Source organism: Delphinapterus leucas, chromosome 15 (genome assembly GCF_059928025.1).
Source record: "Delphinapterus leucas isolate spDelLeu-1000000601 "Yukka" chromosome 15, BTC_Dleu_Yukka2, whole genome shotgun sequence".
NCBI lineage: Eukaryota > Metazoa > Chordata > Mammalia > Artiodactyla > Monodontidae > Delphinapterus > Delphinapterus leucas.
The window spans coordinates 30,741,020-30,757,816 of record NC_143143.1 but is presented as its reverse complement, the minus strand read 5'-3'; the positions used below and the strand labels follow the sequence as shown (position 1 = coordinate 30,757,816).

At 45.7% G+C, this 16,797-nt stretch overlaps 1 pseudogene across 1 annotated transcript; it reads left to right on the top strand.

The window, feature by feature from the left end:
- Positions 1 to 179: 179 nt before the first annotated feature.
- On the top strand, positions 180 to 14,075 carry LOC149747415 (barrier-to-autointegration factor pseudogene; annotated as a pseudogene). The gene is made up of 2 exons (XR_016387828.1): positions 180 to 2,386; positions 7,178 to 14,075. The product of XR_016387828.1 is annotated as a barrier-to-autointegration factor pseudogene (transcript).
- The last annotated feature ends 2,722 nt before the right edge of the window (positions 14,076 to 16,797 follow it).

The window sequence follows — 16,797 nt, the reverse complement described above, 5'->3', positions numbered from 1 at the left end:
CCGCCGCCGCCGCCTCCTGGGTCCGCCCGCCTGCCCGCCCGCGGCCCGCAGCGCCGCGCCCCCCGTGCCCCTCGCCCGGCCCGCCTCGGCCTCTCGCCGGGTGCCCGTCCTCGGTGCCCGCCCGGAGCCTCGCGGCCGGGCCCGGGGGCGCTCCGATGTGGGCGACTGGGTGCCCCAGCCCTAGGGGGCGAGTGGCCCGGCAAATGCCCCATGCCGGGCATTTGGTCACCCAGAAAGCCCCTGCGGCCGCCAGTGGTAGGGGCAGAAACCCTGCCCGCAGACGGGTGACCTCGGGCCGGTAGCTGATATCGCCCGTGGACTCCGGAGAAGAGGGCCCGGATCGGAGCGAGCGGCCAGCGCGGATCAGCACTTGCTGGCACTGTTATTTACCCCCTTTAATAGATCTGTAATTTATTCACCCAGTACCTCGCGTACGAGAACTTCTTTTCTCACTATAGCCCAAACCAGAAACCAGGTTTTGGTCCCTCAAAACCAACCCAAATAGCTCTTCCTTTGGCATTAATTTATCCCCTTCATATCAGCCCAGTCTGGCTAAGATCCTTCACCCAGGGCCTCCCTCATTCCCGATCCTTGAGAGACCGGTGATTGGGGTCTCAACTTTTTGATGAGAACCAAGGCAATGTGGATAAAGAAGAGAATGGAAGAAAAGGATACACATCTCTACATAGGTGCACCTCTAAGTGACCGTCTCAAGGGAGAATATAATTTTGCCCCCAAATGACCAAGAAATTGTGATTCGTGTCCCACTTTCTATCTCCCTATCTCCTGTCCCTGCATTTTTCTCCAGTTTTCTCCACTTTATTCACTGTCTGTCTCCCCGTCCAGAAAAGAATGTTTTGTGCACTGTGGTATCCCAAATGCCTGGGACATAGCAAGTACTCAATACGTATTTGTTGAATGAATGTATGATTCAAGTGTGACTATGATTCCGCTCCCTTCCGCCCCCCCCCCCCAGCATTTCATACACTTAAATGTTTCCCATCAGTGAATTTCTTGCTGGACCAAAGCAGTGAGCAGACAAGAGGGAAGGAGCTACTTCACCAGGAATCAATCCCAGCCCCTGGGTCACCCCCAGATTCTGAAGAGGTGTTGTTATTCACACAGATTCTCACAAATGCTAATGAACAGTTCTCAAATGCAAAGGAATCCTTCTCTCCAGCTCTCTAGAGACTTGGGGGAGGGCAGAAAGGACTGCTCTGGCAAAGGAAGGGGTGACAGGGAGTGATAAAGGTGCCTATCGGGTTCCACACTGGCCAACCTTATCTTCATCACTAGGTTCAAAACCAACCAGGGAATTAAAAAGAATAAGAGTAAAAAGAATACCTCGCACGATGGATAAATTAAATGTTGTACACCCAATACAATAAAATACTGTTTGGCAATGAAGAATGGATGAGGCTTGAAAACACTGTGCTGAGTAAAAGAAGCCAGACAGAAAAGATCTTATAGTGTATGATTCCAATTACATGAAGTGTCCAGAACAGGAAAATCAACCTATAGAGATGTAAGATAGATTAAGGACTGGACGGTTAAGGGTTTGGGAGTGACTGCTAGTAAGTACAGGATTTCTTTTGGGGGTGATGAAAATATCCTAAATCTGATTCTGGTGATGGTTGCACAACTCGGTGTATATACTAAAAACTATTGAACTGTGCACTTTAAATGGGTAAATTATGTGGTATGTGTCAGATGTCAATACAATTAATTTGTTTTGTTTTTTTATAAATTATTAATTTATTTAATTTTGGCTGCATTGGGTCTTCATTGTTGTGCGCGGGCTCTCTCTAGTTGTGGCCAGTGGGGACTACTCTTCATTGCGGTGTGCAGGGTTCTCATTGCGGTGGCTTCTCTTGTTGCGGAGCACAGGCTGTAGGCGCACGGGCTTCAGTACTTGTGGCATGCAGGCTCAGCAGTTGTGGCGTGCAGGCCCTGGAGCTCAGGTTCAGTAGTTGTGGTGCACGGGCTTAGTTGCTCTGTGGCATATGGGATCTTCCCGGACCAGGGCTCAAACCTGTGTCCCCTGCATTGGCAGGCGGATTCTTAACCACTGCGCCACCAGGGAAGTCACCAACTAATTCTTTTTAAAAGATGAGAATGAGTGAGGAAGACCAGAGTGGAAGCTGTTCATACTCTAGATGAGAGTTGGAGATGGACTGGGGGTGGGGTTGGGGGTGGAGATGGAGCAAACGGGTTAGTATGTAGGCAGGTCAAATTGCTGAGAGCCTGGAACTGAATGGGAGGGAAGAGAGAAGAATCAAGCATCGCTCTCAGATTTCTGGCTTGAGCAACTGGGTGAATGATGGTGCCAGTTACTAACATGGGGGAGAAGTCTGGGGGCAGCACAGGTTTGGAAGTAAAATTAAGAGTAAGTTTCTTTTGGCTTCATTTTGGGGAGTTTGGGGGGGGTTGTTGTTTTCATTTGTATTTTTGCTTTTTTTGGACTGTATTACATTTGAGATGCCTGTTAGACATTATCCATACAGAGGTGGTAAGGAGTTAGTTCAACAGGAGTCTGGGCTAGAGGTAAAGATGTGTGGAGATGGTATGAGAGCCTGGAGGCCACCTAGGGAGGTGGGGATAGAGCAGATTTGGGCCATAGTCAGAGGCTGATACAAAGAGGGACCAGCAAAGCAGACTGTCTCAAGTATAGGCCCCTCACCCATCCACCCAGTCACTCCATCCTGGGACCTGGTTTACTTTTTCATAGTACTTACCAGCATTTTCTTTCTCTTTCATTTAGTTTCTTTTCTTTTTCTTTCTCTCACTCTCTCTCTCTCACTCTCTCTCTCTCTTTCTTTCTTTCTCTCTCTCAGTGCAGCTTGTGGGATCTCAGTTCCCGGACTAGGGATCAAACCTCGGTCCTCGGCAGTGAAAGTCCCGGGTCCTAACCACTGGACCACATTTTGAATAACTGTTTACATAGCATAGTATGCAGAGTTCTACAAGGGACCTTCAACCTAGATCCTACTCCTACGATTGCATTCTATTACGCTGATGAAATTAAGGTTGGTAATCAGTTGAGTTTAAGTAGAGAGACCATCTGGTTTGGCCCAACCTAATCATATTGGTCTTTTAACAGCGGAGTTTTCTCTGGTAGCAGAAGAGGAAGGCAGAGATGTGACAGATGAGAGGAGGTTCTCTGTTATTGGGATGTAGGGAGCCACGTGGAAGGATCTGAGAGTAGCCCCTACAGGCTAAGGGGGCATTCGCAGCCACCAGCCTGAAAACGGGGGCCTCAAAACTAAATTCTGCCAGTCTGAATGAGGTGGCCCTTCCCTGGAGCTGTCAGAGAGCCCACCCCTTGGCTTTGGCCTGGTGAAGCCCAAGAGGAGAGCCCACTGGAGCTGGCTTGGTCTTTTGATCTACAAAACTATGAGATCATACATGGGTGCTGTTTTCCACCTCTAAGTTTGTGATAACTTATTGCACAGCAATAAAAAATGAACATGCATAACTAATGTGTCCCCTCCTACAAGCATCTTGATGAGAGAAACTGTCTTTCTCACAGTTCTGTCCTCAGCACCTAGCACAGTGCCTGGCACATAGCAGATGCTCAATAAAGGTTGAATGAACGCTTTCACCTCAGCTGATGCTAACTGCTTGCTAGGAGCTAGGGGCTGTCTGGGATATAAAGGTAGAAAAGAGTGCCTGCGTGCTTTAAAGGCTTCTCAGATGGATTTTCATAGGGATTCAATAACAGCACTTATTTTCTCTTTTCCTGCCTTGCCCATCTTTCAAGGAGGAGTGGATGACAGGTGGAGAAGTTATTCCTAGGCCACCACGGCTACTAGAAAAGCAAGACCGGGAATCCCCTGGTGGTCCAGTGGTTGCGACTCCGCGCTTTCACTGCCGAGGGCCCGGGGTTCAATCCCTGGTGGGGGAACTAGGATCCCTCAAGCCAGGTGGCCAGAAAAAAGGGCAAGACCAGTGCACTTTGAGGCCTACCAAGAAGGCCCAGACTCAATTATTCCAGAGGGTTGTGCTAGCCTGTTTTCTTCTTCCCCTGGTGGAATTATAAAACCCATTTGCGGGCTTCCCTGGTGGCGCAGTGGTTAAGAATCTGCCTGCCAATGCAGGGGACATGCGTTCGAGCCCTGGTCCGGGAAGATCCCACATGCCCCGGAGCAAATAAGCCCGCGCAACACAACTACAGAGCCTGCGCTCTAGAGCCCGCGAGCCACAACTACTGAAGCCTGCACGCCTAGAGCCCATGCTCCGCAACAAGAGAAGCCACCGCAATGAGAAGCCTGCGCACCGCAATGAAGAGTGGCCCCCACTCGACGCAACTAAAGAAAGCCCGTGTGCAGCAACAAAGACCCAATGCTGCCAAAATTAATTAATTAATTAATTAATTTTTTAAAAAACCAACCATTTGCACACAGAAGGGGTACTTGGGGAAGAACTCTGCAGAAGTGTATCAGCTGCGTAATGCCTACTTCCTGGGAGGTTTAATGCCAAGATGCCTCAAAGGATCTGTTAGAGAACTCCAAAGGGCAAGAGGATTTAGGGCACTATTTCTTTTTTATATAAATTTATTTATTTATTTGTTTATTTTTGGCTGCATTGGGTCTTCGTTGCTTTGCGCAGGCTTCTCATTGTGGTGGCTTCTCTTGTTGCAGAGCATGGGCTCTAGGCACGCGGGCTTCAGTAGTTGTGGCTCGCAGGCCCTAGAGCACAGGCTCAGTAGTTGTGGTGCATGGGCCTAGTTGCTCCGCGGCATGTGGGATACTCCCGCACCAGGGTTCGAACCCGTGTCCCCTGCATTGGCAGGCAGACTGTCAACCACTGCACCACCAGGGAAGCCCCTAGGGCACTATTCCTGATCACTGCTAATTTTTAGAAATTTCACAACCCCTACCCTGGTTCCAAAACCAGTGACCAAAGAAAGAGACAGAAAACTGGGGAGACAAGAACCACTGGACCATCTGCCTTGTCATTAGGTAGAGCCAAGTAGGGAGGGGCGCCACCCTATCATTACTCTCTGAGCAAAACATATTTTGCTGCTCCCAGGGCCCATGCCATGACTCGGCATAAACAGCCGGTTCGTTTTTCTTCTTGAGACCCAAAATATTTATCTACCTGGAAGCTATGTTTTGGTCAGGGTCTAAAATAACTTAATGGAAATGGGAATCAGAGGCACTTTTTTTCCAGTATAACTAAGTTATAATCCATACCTGGAAAGACAACCTAACCCCCCAACCACAAGGTTAGTGAGGATGTGGGCTTAGAGATAAGGCATTTGTCCAAGGTCATGCCGCTGTAAACCGTTTGGGAGGGTAAGAGGCTTTAGGATGCAAACCAGATGATCCAGGTTCCATAGAGGGGTCCTGCAAACTTGAACTTGGGAAATTGACTTAACCTCTTTGAACTCGACATTCTTATCAGGGAAATGGGGGGGGGGCAGTTTCTACCTAAAGTGGCTGTTAAGGAGCTACTTTCCCATCTGGAAATTGTGAGATGGTTCTTGTAAGAGAGAGAATGAGATGAGACCCCAGGCCTTCCCCATTCCTGACCCACCATTGTTTCACTCAAAACGATTCCTAGGCTGAGCACCCACTATGTGCCATGGACAGGAATGGGGCTGCCTGAGGTTAAACAAATGGCAAAAATGACCACAGGGGTGGCTAATTAGGTCAAGTGGCCAACATTCTTCTGGGCTGTGAGCCGGCAAAACCTTAATGTCCTTAAAGCAAGGTCTTTTCTAGAATGACTGCTCATGGTTAGCCAGGTGTGCTGTAGATACTGGGGTCTTGTTTACTTTTTTAAAAAACAGCTCAGGGACTTCCCTGGTGGCGCAGTGGTTAAGAATCCACCTGCCAATGCAGGGGACACGGGTTCGAGCTCTGGTCCGAGAAGATCCTACATGCCACAGAGCAACTAAGCCCGTGCGCCACAATTACTGAGCCTGCGCTCTAGAGCCCATGTGCCACAACTACTGAGCCCGCGTGCCACAACTACTGAAACCCATGCGCCTAGAGCCCGTGCTCCACAACAAAGAGAAGCCACTGCAGTGAGAAGCCCGCGCACCACAACAAAGAGTAGCCCCAGCTCGCTGCAACTAGAGAAAGCCCACGTGCAGCAATGAAGACCCAACACAGCCAAAAATAAATAAACACATAAATTTAAAGGGCAATGAACTCTGTATTTGGCTAATATCAGGCTAGAAGTTTGTCACATAGTGCACATTCTTGACAGAATTTTCTTAGCACGAATTGTAAACCAAATAATAAGCACTCCTCAAAGAGCCAGGTAACATGCTTTATGTTGAGTATCTGAATCCCCACAACCAGGTAAGAACGGTAGTAATTTCTCGTGTTTACTGAGCGCTTCCTTGTGGCAGGCACGGGGCCAAGGGCGTACAGCAACTCATTTGTTTAATCCTCTCAACTGCCCTGTGATCTAAAACTGTCATGCACCCCTCTTTACAGGGGAGGATACCAAGGCGCAAAGAGGGCAGGTGCGCAAAGTCTCAGAGGTAATAAAAACAAGGGAAGGGTTTCTTAATATAGGTTAAGCATAGACTTAGCAGATGAGTGACCCAGCTATGTACCCAACAGAATGGAAAACAGGTTCTCAAAAGCTTGTACACAAATGTTCATAACAGCACAAAGCACAATAGCTAAAAGGTGGAAACAACCCAGATGTCTATGGACAGATGAATAGGTTAACCAAAGGTGGTATATCCTACAATGGAATATTACACAGCCACTAAAAAGGAAGCGCTGATACCTGCTATGAAACGAATAAACCTTGAAAACATTAACACTGAGTTAAAGAAGCCAGCCACAAAAGGCCACATGTTGTGTGATTCCATTTATACAAAATATGCAGAATGGTCAAACCCAGACACAGAAAACAGATTAGTGGTTGCCAGGGGCTGGTTATGGGGGTAGAGAGAGTGGCTACTTAATGGATACAGGGTTTGGGGGAGTGGGGTAATGAAAATATTCCGGAAATAGTGGTGATGATTGCATAACATGGTGAATGGATGACATGTCATCAATGGTAAATTTTATTTTATGTACTTTACTATAATAAAAAGAATAACAAGGTAAAGATTTGAGCCAGAGTATCCTCTCATCCCATAGCATATGCCTCTAACCACTATGCCATGCTTTACATTCTGTTAGAAGGTATTATTGTTCTCATTTTACAGATGGGGAAACTGAGGCATGGTGAGAAGATGGTGAAAATGGGATTCACACTTAGCTCTGCCTGTCTCAGAAGTCAAGCCTAAGAGCTGCCTCCCAAGGACAGGGAGCTCCTGGCTTTGGATGGGTTCAGCACCACTGCCATTTAGGGCTGTCCTGTGCACTGTAGGATGTTTAGCTGCATCCCTGGTCTACCCACTGGATTCCTATAGCAACTGTGACAAACAAAAATGCTTCTAGAACTGGCACTGAGTTGTTCAATGACTCAACTTACTTTTCTAATAATAAGCCTAAAAATAAACTGCTGACTTGGAAAATTATTTTCAAAGACATTTGAAAATGAGGGTGGAGAATATCTATGTGTTAAAAGTAAAATTCATTTAACCTCACACTTAGTCATTCATTCATTCTTTCAACAAATATCGGCCAAACACCTTTCCTGGCCCACATACTCAAGGTCTGGATGGAGGCAGAAAAAAAGAAATCTTGCTTTAAGGCAGTAATCTGGGTCCCCTGGCTGATGACGCTGGCTCATCCTTCCAGCTGGAAATGCCCTCTCTCAGAACCCCTCTCTCCCATCTCTTAGGACTCTTAGACACAGAACACAGCTAAGCTACGGGGCTCTACGGCCGGTCAGGAAGTAGTTCTTTCCTTCCATAGCCCTTGCTCAGGAAATATTTTGATTGAATCAACGAATACACGTGGTGGCAATAGGCAGATTTCTTGCACCACTGTTAGGAGTGCAGTAACTGTTGCAAGCAGCAACTGGATTTCATCTGCCAGATGGGAACTCAGGGAATTTAAATTAATTAAAATAATGGCATTTGATATCAAGGTTGATAGGGAAAGAGTCTCAGGTTCTGAGGGCAACAAACCAGCCTGAGAACACCAAGGTCCCTTTCGTGTTAAAGAAAATTACACACAAAAAAGGGACAACGTTTATTAAGCATTTACTACATGCCAGGCACCCTGGTGAGTGTTCTACCTCTTTTTTTTCTTTAAATAGTCCAGAACCTCCAAAGACTTAATACAGAAAGATATCCTATATTAATAACTACCATATTTCTTTAGAAAGCAGTTTTTATTCACAAATAATCTCTGCTCCTCCCCGGCATGTCTACCAAAGTAAAGCAGAAAGGGAATTCTTTTTTTTAAATAAATTTATTATTTATTTATTTATTTATTTTTGGCTGTGTTGGGTCTTTGTTGCTGTGCGTGCGCTTTCTCTAGTTGCGGTGAGTGGGGGCTACTCTTTGTTGCAGTGCAGGGCTTCTTATTGCGGTGGCTTCTCTTGTTGCAGAGCATGGCTCTAGGCACGTGGGCTTCAGTAGTTGTGGCACACGGGCTCAGCAGTTGTGGCTTGCGGGCTCTAGAGCACAGGCTCAGTAGTTCTGGCGCACGGGCTTAGTTGCTCCGTGGCATGTGAGATCTTCCCGGACCAGGGCTCGAATTGTGTCCCCTGCATTGGCAGGCGGATTCTTAACCATACGCCACCAGGGAAGCCCCTGGGAATTCTTGTCTATACTTCAAGTATCTACATTTTGAGAGAGCCTTTTGAATTTCTTTAAACATCAAAAATAGTATTTTTAAGTGGCAAAGAGCAATGTGTTTCAGGATTTGGTGTTACTGAGATATTTTTTCTCACAATAAGAAAAATCAAGGCCTAGAGAAAAAGTGACCTTTTACCCGAGTCCTAATTTAACCACTTTGTACTTGTTTTTCATTTATTATTATTCAGAGGTTAATTCTGCTATTGACTTGAAGTAACTTCCCAAGAAAATGAGTGCAAGAGGGCAGTGGTAAAATACAACTAAGACAGAATTAAATTCTTAGATACTCTAAGAGTAGAAATTCAAAAGAAGAGGGCAGAGAAAACAAATCTTCAATTAATAAGTCTACATGATTGCTATAGCCCTGCTTCAAATGTTGCATTTAATTAACTGGGCCAAATTTAAATTGAACTGCCCTGATTCTCTAGGAGAATGACTGTCATTCCGGAGTCGTGTTTTTTTTTTTTTTTTAATCAAACGATGCCACAAACATTTCTGGAACACCTACTAAGTTGGTCATTACCCTAAACATAGGAGCCATTTATGTTAGATCATTTCTATTGTTACTTATCGACTCTGATTTGCTTTATCAATTCAAAAACAAATACGTTTGTATCTCTATTACATTCAAGGCATCGAAGAGGGTGGAAAGTGGTTTGGGCTTTTTCGGTTTCCCTTGAACTTATGATGTTACCTGGCTTGTTTTATTTCGCCTTCATGTAACGACTTTTGTGCGTTTAGCCACAATACTGTGCACAAGAAAATTAACAGTGGTTTCCTTGGAGGAAGTGGGGGGTGGGATTCTGTGTCTACTTTTGACTTGACTTTTCCACAGGAATTAGTAAACTATGGCCCGTGGACCAAATATGGAAGCACTTGTTGGTAAACATAACTTTTATTGCAGGGGGTAAAGTAGGGGAGGGATAAATTGGGAGATTGGGATTGACATATACACACTATTATATATAAAATAGATAACTAATAAGGACCTACTGTATAGCACAGGGAACTCTACTCAATACTCTGTAATGGCCTATGTGGGAAAAGAATCTAAAAAAGAGTGGGTATATGTATATGTTAACTGATTCACTTTGCTGTCACCTGAAACTAACACAACATTGTAGATCAACTGTATGCCAATAATTTTTTTTTAACTTTGCATATTAAAAAAAATAAGTTTTATTGGAACACAGCATTCATTCATGTATGTATTGTCTATGGCTGCTTTCACCCTATAAAGGCAGGATTAGAAGCTGCAATAAAGACCAGAGGTCATATGGCCCGCAAAGCCAAAAGTACTTACTATCCGGCCCTTAATGGAAAGTGTGTCAATTCCTGCTGTACTGTTTGAATTTTTTTTGAATCATGTGCATATAATACTGTAATAATAACATTTGGAGGAAATACACATCAAAACTATATAGCATTTGAGCAGAGCTACAGGGAACCTCTGAGATGAGAAGGCTGAGACCCCAGGGCTCAGGAGCGGGTCGGTGGTAGGGAGTCCAGGTGGCCCTTATCTGAGACTTCCACCCTTGTACCATTTTTCTTGGTTGTTTCATCTGGTACAATGGGTTCCCAGGTTCAGCCAGAGCTGGCACCATGGAACACCTCCTCTTGTCCCCTTTCCCCCCCAGGGTCACCAGAACTTCTCTAGCACGTTCTGATCCACATTATACAAGTCACCCCAAAGCAGTTTCTCAGCGCATGTCCCAGGACCTTCAGCATCACCATCCCAGGAAAGGCTTGTTAAACATCCTGCCTGGGACTTCCCTGACACTCCAGTGGTTAAGACTCTCCACATCTACTGCAGGGGGCGCGGGTTCAATCCCTGGTTGGGGACGTAAGGTCCCTCATGCCTCGCAGTGCAGCCAAAAATACATCCTGTACCAGGAAGACTCTTTCAAGTAGGTTTAGGGTGAGACTGGGGCTGGGCATTTTTACGTGCCCCACCGGCAGTGCTGACTCACACCCTTGGCAGCCTGTTGTGCTTTGCTTGGTGTCCAGCATCCCCACCCTCACCCCACGGTGGACAAAGCCCAGTCTCATAGTTACAACAGCTCTGATGTGGTGGGCACTCACGTGCCAGGCTCCTGAGTGCCAGGCTCCGTCCTGAGTGCTTCTCATGCATTCATTTACATGTCCTGACAACCCCAGGAGCGGAGCCATGCTTGTAGTTGTCCAGTGTGTGTATCATACAAAGCGTGGGGCAGCAGATCAGTGTCGGGCAGGGGCAGGGAGAAGGAGGAGTCAACTACGGGGCTGGGGGGATGTGGAAGAATTTTTAAGTGTTCATTTTGATAGTGGGGGAGGGGGATACATGACCCTCTGCATCTGCAAAACTGACAGAACCTCACCAAGAGTGAACTTTATTGGGGCTTCCCTGGTGGTGCAGTGGTTAAGAATCTGCCTGCCAATGCAGGGGACACAGGTTCGAGCCCTGGTCCGGGAAGATCCCACATGCTGTGAAGCAGCTAAGCCCATGTACCACAACTACTGAGCCTGTGAGCCACAACTACTGAGCCCATGTGCTACAACTACTGAAGCCCGCACGCCTAGAGCCCGTGCTCTGCAACAAGAGAAGCCCACGCACTGCAACGAATTGTTGCAACTAGAGAAAGCCCGCGCGCAGCAACGAAGACCCAATGCAGCCAAAAATAAATAAATTTATAAAAAAAGAAAAAAGAGTGAACTTTATTGTACACAATTTTTTTTAAAAATCAAGAGGGATATTGGGGGATCCTAGGACGGAATGCAGACAGTAACAAGTGAATCTATATCGCAAGTGTTCGACATAACCTCATTGAAGGGGGTGGGAGAAAACAGGAGCTGACACATGACTTTGGAAAATGGTATTTTTAATGGAAAATATAAAGCTAAAATCAAAGCACTGGGGACTTCCCTGGTGGCACAGTGGTTAAGAATCCGCCTGCCAATGCAGGGGACACGGGTTTGAGCCCTGGTCCGGGAAGATCCCACATGCTGTGAAGCAACTAAGCCCGTGCACCACAACTACTGAGCCTGCGCTCTAGAGCCCACAAGCCACAACTACTGAGCCCACGTGCCTCAACTAACTGAGCCCGCATGCCACAACTACTGAAGCCTGCGCACCTAGAGCCCATGCTCCACAATGAAGAGTAACCCCCGCTCGCCACAACTAGAGAAAGTTCGCACACAGCAACAAAGACCCAATGCAGCCAAAACTAATAAATAAATAAATTAATTAATTAAAGCATTCTACGTTAAAAAAAACAAAACAAAACACTGGGCTGAAATCCAGGCTAAGAACCCCTGGCCAAATTTGCTTCTAGCAACAAAGCCTCCCCTGCCCTGGGATGAGACGGGTGTCTGTCAAGAGAGGCACTTCTTAATTCGAGCAAAGGGTCTGTGTAGGCTAGTCCTGGCCCTGCCTGTGATTGGGAGCTATTACCCCATTTTACAGATGAGGAGGCCAAGACAGGAGGTTAACTGGCCCAAGAACTAGTCCAATAAAGTGTCATTTCACCTCTGGAAACAACTCAAAATGTCCATCAACTGATGAATGGATAAATAAAAGTGGCATATCCTACCATGGAATATTATTCAGCCATTAAAAGGAATTACACACTGACACACACTATCTTAATGAACCTTGAAAACAATATGTTGAGTGAAAGAAGCCAGACACAAAAGGCCACATATTGTCTGATTCCATTTATACGAAATGTCCAGAATAGGTCACTCCATAGAGACAGAAAGCAGATTAGTGGTTGCCAGCAGCTGTGGGGACAGGGAACAGGGACTGTTAGTGGGTATGGGATTTGGGGGAAGAAATGAAAATGTCCAAAATTGGCCATGGTGGTGGCTGCACAGCTCTCTAAATACACTACAAACACCTGAATTAATTATACACCTAGGAGAGTTGTATAGTATGTGAATTCTATCTCACTAAAGCTGTTGTTACTTCAACAAAACAAAACAAAACACTAATGGGTTGAGGGATCGGTGGGAGAAGCCGTTACGGGAACCAGAGCTACAGGATTCCCAGATTAAGCCTGATCAAGATGACAACCTCCCAAAAGCACAGAGACTTCATGGCAGAGCCCATGGGGGAAAAGCCAGCCGGAAGCCTGGCCGGGATTGGTGAAGTCCTGGGCAAGAAGCTGGAGGAAAGGGACTTTGACAAGGCCTATGTGGTCCTTGGTCAGTTTCTGGTGCTAAAGAAAGATGAAGATCTTTTCCGGGAATGGCTGAAGGACACGTGCGGCGCCAACGCCAAGCAGTCGTGGGATTGCTTCGGTTGCCTTCGAGAGTGGTGCGACGTGTTCTTGTGATGCTCTCTGGGGAGCCCCCGACCCCGAGCCCCAGCACTAAGCCTCCAGAGTTTGCAGCCAAGTGAGGACTCCTCCCCCATCCTCTACAAAGGAAAAGATTGCTGTTGTCATGCGCAGCTCCCATGTACTCCAGGGTCTTTGGGGAGTTCTCTCCCCTCACCTTTCAACGTTTTTGGAGTTCTTTCCCTTGCATGCATCTCCCTTCGCCTTTCCCTGCCAGTTTTGTGACAGCAGTTACCAGCTTTTCTGAGTGATTCCTGGCCTTGTCCTCACCTGCCCCCTGCTTCCACCTCGGGTCTGTTTTACGCCATTTGGTCCTCTTTCTGGCAGAACAGTCACTGTCCTTGTAAAGTTTTTTTAAATCAATAAAGTCAGTGGCCTTCCAAAAAAAAAAACGAAAACAGATTCCCACTCTGGCAGCCTCAGTCCCGCTCCATAGGAGGTCTTAAGAGTCACACCAGGTTGCCCTCACCCAGGCAGGCCTGTCAATATTTCAAAACCCACATCCAAGAAATTTCTAAATTAATACTCTGCCACTGAACTAATACAAATAGCCATTGTTTTTCCTGATCCACTCCATGCCAGCTACTTTCCTTATTTTAACTCCACTTTTTACACCAGCCGGGTAGGATGTATTCCACGCTCCCATATTTTCTGAGCGGGTTGTGTTCCTGAAGACTTGGCGACATTTAAAGCTAATCATTCAATGGCTTCCCTGGTGGCACAGTGGTTAAGAATCCGCTTGCCAGTGCAGGGGACACAGGTCAGAGCCCTGGCCCAGGAAGATCCCACATGCCGCGGAGCAGCTAAGCGCATGCGCCACAACTACTGAGCCTGTGCTCTAGAGCCCGCGAGCCACAACTACTGAGCCTGTGTGCCACAACTACTGAAGCCCACAAGCCTAGAGCCCGTGCAACAAGAGAAGCCATTGCAGTGAGAAGCCTGTGCACCGCAACAAAGCGTAGCCCCCTCTCGCCGTAACTAGAGAAAGCCCTCACGCAGCAACGGGAGCCCAACACAGCAATCAATCAATAAATAAATTTAAATTAAAAAAAATAAAGCTAATCATTCAAGACTACCCTTGATAATGGAGGGTGGGTATTTCTGTTTACCTACTCACATGGGGTTGCCCTAGTTGTCAGTCTAGACACATATGGGTGCTTCAGGCCTCTTGGTCCTTTGTGCCTGGAGATTATTGGAGCCTTAAATTAACGTGGGGGGGGTGTGTCTAAGGAATTTGTATTATTTCACATTCAGACAAAAACTGGGACTTGACTCCTATTTTTATGGCATTGATTCAAATTTGCACTGAAAATGAAACCATAGATGATGATCTTTTTATGGAGAGGTTGGCAGCTTGTCCAAAGTCACACAGCAAATAAGTGACAGGATTCTAAGTCTGTCTACACTCTGAAGCTGGGGCTCTACTGCCCTCCAATTATCCTGGTTGTTTAAAAATCCCACCCGTGCAGGGGACATGGGTTTGTGCCCCGGTCCGGGAAGGTCCCACATGCCGCGGAGCGGCTGGACCCGTGAGCCATGGCCGCTGAGCCTGAGCGTCCAGAGCCTGTGCTCCACAATGGGAGAGGCCACAACAGTGAGAGGCTTGCGTATCGCAAAAAAAAAAAAAGAAAAAAAAGAAAAAATCCCACCCTCTGAGTTTAAAGTGGATAGCACTGATGGGATCCAGTTGGGCAAGGAAAGTGTTGAAATAGCTACACTCAAAGGGACATGGTATTCCTTTTTCAAAGTATTTGGTCTAGGGTGGAATCATTAAAGCTTCAGATTCACTAAAAACTTAAGTTTCTAAAACCTATAACAGTCTGGATTTGAATAAAAGCTTTTGGCTTCCATGGAATTGTTTGCTCTTGTTGTTTTTTCCTTTGAGCATCTGTGTGTGATGGGGCAGGACCCAGCCAGACTATGTGAGCTCCATGCCCTCACCTCCCTGAACCTGCTCCTGCATGTACTGAAAGTGGAGAATCATGCCTATCTGTCCACCTCACTGAGCTATAGTCAAGTTCAAAAGGGATAAAGCAGGGGTTGGCAAACTATAGCCCGTGGGCCACATTTGTCTGGTCTACTTCCTGTTTTTGCATAGCCCAAGAACTAAGAATGTTTTTTACATTTTTTTCAATGGCTGGAAAAAAAAAATCAGCGAATAGTATTTCATGGCATGTGAAAATTATGAAGGTTCACACTTCAGTATCCATTAATAAGGTTTATTGGAATACAGACACACCCATTCATTTATTGTCTGTGGCTCTTATAATGGCAGAATGAAGTAGTTGGGACAGATTATATGGTCCAAACTATTTACTATCTGAACCTTTACCAAAAAAAAGACTGCTAGCCCCAGGGGATAAAGGATGCTCTAGGTAAAATAGCACTTGCCAGGACTTCCCTGGTGGGGCAGTGGTTAAGAATCCACCCACCAATGCAGGGGAATCGGGTTCAAGCTCTGGTCCGGGAAGATCCCACATGCTGCGGAGCAACAAAGCCCATGTGCCACAACTACTGAGCCTACACTCTAGAGCCTATGAGCCACAACTACTGAGCCCGTGTGCTGCAACTACTGAAGCCCGTGCGCCTGGAGCCTGTGCTCTGCAGCAAGAGAAGCCACGGCAATGAGAAGCCTGTGCACCACAAGGAAGAGTGGCCCTCGCTCTCTGCCACTAGAGAAAGTCTGCACGCAGCAACAAAGACCCAACGCAGCCAAAAAAATAAAAATAACACTTGCCATATAAATATCAGCTACTATTTATTCTTCTTTATTAACCATGTCCCTAACACACCAATCTTTTTTTTTTTAACATCTTTATTGGAGTATAATTGCTTTACAATGGTGTGTTAGTTTCTGCTTTATAACCAATCTTTTTTTTTAACCTGTATTTTAAATTAGTTTTATTTGTAAGCATGCATTTTCTTCTAGAAGATATTTTTTTAAATATCTATTGTTGGGAGCCCCCTGGCAGTCCAGTGGTTAGGACTCTGCACTTTCACTGTCAAGGATGCGGATTGAATCCCTGATTGGGGAACTAAGATCCCACAAGCTGAGCAGTGTGGCCAAATTAAAAAAATAAAAAATCTATTTTTGTTAACCTAACAAAGGACAAATATGACATAGACAAAGGTTGGAGATCTTTCATGTGGAAAAGAATACTTTTTGATAAAAACAAAGTAAGATTGTAATCATTAATTTGGTCATAAAACCAGATAACAAATAGTGAACAAACAGAAGATGCTCAACCTAGTTGTTAACAAAGAAATCCAACTTTAAAACAAGATACTTTTCACCCAGCAAATAGGCCATAGTTATAAATTAAAAAGATGAATACCCAGTGATAGAGAAGATACAGGAAAATGGACTTATACTGCATATATGGGATGTTGCCCTGAAATATAAATTTTCAGTGTTTTACTTTTTTCAATTTGAAATTTCTTTAAATTTAAAAAATATATAGATTTGAAACAAAAAAAGACATAAAATATTTTCCATTATTTGTTCAACAAATATTTCCTGAGCAACTACTGAGTGCCAGGCAATGGGAAAGAATTTACATTTGATATGATTGGAACAGGGAGGCCATTGAAGTGTTTTAAACAGGGAATAGCATGATCAGAATTACACTTTTAAAAATATCTCTGGCTGCTGGATGGAGATTGGCCCTGGAGCAGGGAGACCAGTTAACAGGCTTTGGCAATTATCATCAACAGAGATGATGAAGGTATATAAAGTAAGATATAAAAGTTACAGAAGGG